Genomic DNA, 5,472 nt, shown 5'->3' on the forward strand with positions numbered 1-5,472 from the left:
TCTAGTGTATTATTTACCATATGTTTGTACTTTGTATTTAAAGGTAGTTTAGCCTTTTACTTGGTGGTGTAAGCTATGTCTAAATATTTGCACAAATATGTAACCTATTTGGCTATTTGGCTATTTGGCTTGTTCATTGGATAACAGAGAAACCCCGTTACTATTTGACATAATGTCTATGGATGTTTAGGATTCCTCCATAATCTGTTACTACTAATATGATTCTGAGATATGTTGGACACTCATTGGCCAAATTAAAAGAGACCGCTGCAATGTTAGCTGGGTTGCCAGAGATAATCATGGAGAAGTGATTTGTTAGGGGAACCAAATCTTTTACTAAACAAAGCGTTAAGCTACAACGGCGGAGGCATTCTGATGGTGGTTGACTGGTTGTGGTGCATCTTTTTTTTTTTTTTTGGTATAAATGTAAAGATATTATTACCAATTTTCAGTTTTTGACAAAATTACAAAGATAACCAAGAAACAGAAGAAAAAAAAATAAAAACCTAAACACCAACTCAAACTTGACAAAACAAGAGACAGAACAACAAGAAAAAACTGCTACCGGAGGTCTCAACTAATCCGCACAACCGCTTGCCGCAAAAGGAAGAATCACAGTTAATCCGAAAGTCAAAACCCGGTAATTTTGGCCTCCCCGATGATCCGCTCTTTATGATTGACTCGACCAAGAACAGCTCGCGGTAGACTTCCTAAGCGTTGACCAACACGAACAGCAGCCTCTCAAGAGGCCTAGAACTCCCGCATCACCAAGACCAAGCAATTATTGAGACGCAAGAAGCTCCGAAGAACCATACGCCTAAAACCTGCACAAAAATGAGGTGATAAGCAGCCACATCTCCACGCCTTGCCCTCCGGGTCACCTCACGAGCCGGAAGAGCATATCCACAAGAACGCAAAGCGACCACGCGCTTGGCTCTAGTGCTGGGATGACGTGCTCAAACACATGGAAACACGAGACACGTCTTAACCGAATGACCCAACGGATAAGGAAGTCTCGACATGGACAGTCTCTGAGAACCAGAGAAGCTGACCGGCACAGACGGAACCAGATTGGATAATGAAGAACAGCCGTAGGAAGACACCGGAGGAGAGTCGAAGAGTTTCTTCGCCAAGGAAACCGTCACGAGCGCAAACGTGGAACGCCATGACCCGAAAGGGGACAAGTAAGCAGCCCACGAAAGGTTCCAAACCCCAGCCATAGACGACTTCTCGTCGGAGGCCTAAACGTGGTGACACACGCCATAATGAAGATAGCCGGAGACGACACACGACGTCACGGAGACAATCTTACAGACGCGCCGTTGAAGATGAACCTCACCGCACCTACTGAGCAATAGACAACATGAACCGACCTACGATGAGACACCACACGTAAGGTCGACTCACGCGCCGCCGCACATCGCCGTCGGGATAACGTTAAGACATGGAAGACAGGTAAACGAACAAATCCTGAGCGGCGAAGCCACCCTCCTAGAGCACGCGCTGCAAATCAGCAGACTTTGTCGTAGATCTAGGAATGAAAAAACGACCACCAACAAATCCCGACCCAAAAAAGCCGACCCTAACCACCCACCACCGCTACACCTACCTCGCATCATCACCAGAGACTCAAGACATCTGTCGGCTTCAGCCTAGGTTCCTCCACCGACGAAGCTCGAGCCACCAGGGACAAACGCATATCGGAGGCAGCCAGGGGAGGAAAGCATAGCAAAGGATAAAAGAGAGAGACAGGGGAAGAAGCCCTCCGGCGACGCCGCATGGTCCAGCCGCCCCGGAGGCAAAAGGAGATCTGGTTTTTTTAAAGGCTAAGGTTCGAGAGAGAAGAAGGTTTAGAGAGAGAGTTGTTACTGATCTTTCTTCGGTTGTGGTGCATCTTTTATATACAAGTTGAGTTTTACATCGGTTATCTTTTTTTTATTATATGTATATGCTTTTGGAAAATTTTAAAAAGGAAACTAAATAAAAATTTAAATAATAGTATTTTAAATATAATATTTGTAATTCATTAAGGGTGTGACTGGTGATCAAGGGAATGAGGAGGAACACTATGTTTTTTAATATTCCTTAAACTTTTTACCATTCATGAGGAATAGATTTTTCTTTTTATTCTTCTTCATTCCTTTATTTGTAGAGAATTATAGAACAAATCAATTCTTCATTAATTTTGATAAGGAACCATCATTACTTATCATTCCTAAAATTTTGTTTCTACTCATTCATTTTCTATCCGTTCTTATTATTCTTATGATGGTTACCAGTCACACCCTAAGAATATCAGTATAATCAATCATCGTGAGAGTTAACGTGAAAGAAACATAGGAAACTGACTTCTCAAATAATATTATAGAGATTCTTTAATTTTGGGCGAAACTGGTGTATAATCACGCAAAAATCATACACAGTGTTTTTAAGTGTTAAATAACAATTTTTTTGTAACATATGTTAAATAAAAATTTAAAATAAAATATATTGCTTAAAGAACTTTTTTGACTGAAAATGATTAAATTCATGTCTATTAAAGACCAGTGGCGGAGCCAGACAAATTATTTGACGGGGGTACAATATTAATAATAATACTAAATTAATTTAATTAAAAAATATTAAAAAAATATTATAAACTGTTAATAACAACATATAAACAACTATAAACTTTTAAAACAACAATAACACTAATTTTATTCAATTCCTAATAAATTTATATTATTATATTTTTTATAAATGTTATTAATTACACATTAATTTTATAATATATATAAAAGGGTCTTCAAATTATGTGTAACAATATGTCAGTGTCATACATAACTTTTTGGTCATCATATCATTTAAAACTAAATTCTATGTTGTTAAATTGAAAATGTATTATTTATTATTTTAATATTAATTAGTATGAATACAATCGTGAATGTTTACTATTAAAACAAGGAAAAAATATGCTTCGAAACTATGAAAAGGAAATAAAGAAAAGAACTATAAAAAGTCAAATATTACAATAATAACTAAAGAAATTGCTAGCCAGGAAAAAAAGAGAGAATAATATTACAATAAATAAAAAAGTAGTATTTTCCTACTTTTTTTTGTCACAAAGGAAAATCTATATATATATACTTACTATAATAAAAGGGTTATATAATCAACAGGGAAAGTGTCCACATAGGACAATAAAATCGACCAATTAGAAGATTCCGTTTTGACACGTCATCAAACTCTCTCTTCTTTTGGTGGGCCTTCAAAGCACCACCGTCTCGGAGGGGGTCCTGCGGCCACATAACGTCGGATTCGCAAAGAACACCGACTCCCTATCTCTCCACATTGACTGCGAAGAGGCTCCACCACTCATAGGTCCGAACAATCACATGATCCTCCTCCTACACTCACCGTTCGAGAAGTAACTGTCGGAAAGTAAACGAACCTGGAGAACCGCCTTCTCCGTGGTAGATCCGCCGTCAAACGAGTCCCTCCCAACAGATCGATACAAACCCTAGAAATTCCAATGAATGATTTTTGTTATTCGCCGGGGCTCCACCGTCCTCTAGCAGAGCAACACCTTCGACCAACGAGCCGCCAGGACCCATGAGGCACTCCTAGGGATCCGCCGCACCATGGATTGAAAAACGGTATCGGAAAAAAGAGAAGAGAAGCACCACTGAAACGTCACCGGATGCCAACTACTTCGTCAGTAAGCTCAGACGCCGAAGGAGGGGGTGGGTGGGAGCCGGCCTGAGTGTCCGACGAAGCTAATTATGACTGTTAGATTTGATGTTGGTTCAAATGAATTTAATTATAGTTCTGGGTCGCTACTTTTTTCCTTATACGAACAGGGTCTTTAGTCTGCTTCACTAGATTTGGGTTTATATAGTGAATGGAATCACTCTGTTCTAAAGGATATGGTACAAGTAGAATCTATCTGGGTTTGAGAGCCATGAGATTCTTAGTGTTCTATCTTTCTCTGATTCTAGGTGGAAAACATTGTTTTGGCTCTAAAAATTCAGATTTGTGTGTCAAATTTTCATGGTACTTGACAAGATTACAACTTTTCTTACCATGAAAAGACATAAACTTTATAACTTGCATTGTTGTTTATAACTTGCATTGTTGTTGCTTGCTTTTATCTTACAGATGTGAAACACCATGATTTTGTACGTTAAGGTTTGGCGTTTTTGAGACCTTTGCAGCGAAAGGGGATGATTGTGCAAGAGAATGCCAGAGAAAAGATGCAGATCATGGTGTGTAATATTTATACATCTTTAACATTTACCAATGAGAATTGAATTTGTTGAGTTTGTAGCAATAATGATGATGATAGGTAGCAGGTGGTGATGGTACAGGTGCTCGGGTTCTCCAATCTCTTATCCATAAGTAGGTGGCAATGTCAATATACTGTTGACAGAAGTTTTCAGCTGGCATAGCTCCATGTATAGTAGTGATATTCTTCCCCTCTCAAGTGTTTAATGAAAGTTATCCACCATGGAGTTTTCTCTATAAATAAGTTTTTGATGTTGGTTATGTTTGAAAGTGACAAGGACCCGGTAAGTACTCTAGGTAAGTAGGTGTATTCATATAATTGGAGAATAAACAGCGTGTCATTGTTGGTTTGTTTCAAAGACGAGAATAAAAAGCCTTACTAGAAGTTTTTAAGACATTTTCTTCCATGTAAAAAAAAGAATGTTATAAGAAGAGGAAGGTCTGTAAAAAAATCATCCTTATTATCATCGACAACCACAAACATAATAACAAGCAACACTTCCAACAATTGTGTACATATCTTCGATAGCAATAAAAAAAAGCAAATGGCATGACGTACTTCTTTAAAAGAGCAATATTTGAGTTTAGTTCCTTGACCTACAAAAAACACAACAATAGTTGACATAATAAAACTCAGATTTAAGATGAAAAGGTGCAGGTATATAAATGGAATCACAGATTGTATATCTGTCGTTGAGCATCCGGTTAGTGTTGGCATTATTTCCAAGAACAAGGAGTCATAGCTTGATGCTCAACAATGACACGTATGACCAAGAACAAGTCTTATAGAATGTCCTAAGGCGCTCATGGTTATGTGAGAAATATAACACATCCCAACACCAAAATGATCTAGGACATTCAAAATATAATTTTATAACTGTCTAGCTACTTATAGTTTATACATGATATTTATATACTAAATAAACATTGAGTAGATATAATCAAAACTAAATTTAAACAAAAAAACCCGGTCGTAGCCCAGAATCATAGTAAGTAATAAAAGGAGGATAGAAGCCTTAGATAGAGTGTCCATGTATGCGAAAATAATCGGTCAATGAGAAACTATATTTTTGCTATGTCACCTCCTCTATTTATTTTTACAAAATGATCATTTAACTTTTTACTTAAACAATTACTAGATCTCGATCCGCGTAACCGCGCGGGTTTTTGTTATCATTTATTTTTATATAAATATTTTGTTGTCAATTC

General features: G+C 37.6%; 1 long non-coding RNA gene across 2 annotated transcripts; it reads left to right on the forward strand.

The window, feature by feature from the left end:
• The first annotated feature begins 3,243 nt into the window (after positions 1-3,243).
• Positions 3,244-4,660, forward strand: LOC106346012. 2 transcript variants are annotated; one of them, XR_001270416.3, is made up of 2 exons: positions 3,244-4,244; positions 4,325-4,660. It is a non-coding gene; the product is annotated as an uncharacterized LOC106346012 (long non-coding RNA). The 2 variants fall into 2 exon arrangements; XR_007314456.1 differs by having other exon boundaries at positions 4,332-4,660.
• The last annotated feature ends 812 nt before the right edge of the window (positions 4,661-5,472 follow it).

Source organism: Brassica napus, chromosome A6, assembly GCF_020379485.1.
Source record: "Brassica napus cultivar Da-Ae chromosome A6, Da-Ae, whole genome shotgun sequence".
In the NCBI taxonomy this organism is placed as follows: domain Eukaryota; kingdom Viridiplantae; phylum Streptophyta; class Magnoliopsida; order Brassicales; family Brassicaceae; genus Brassica; species Brassica napus.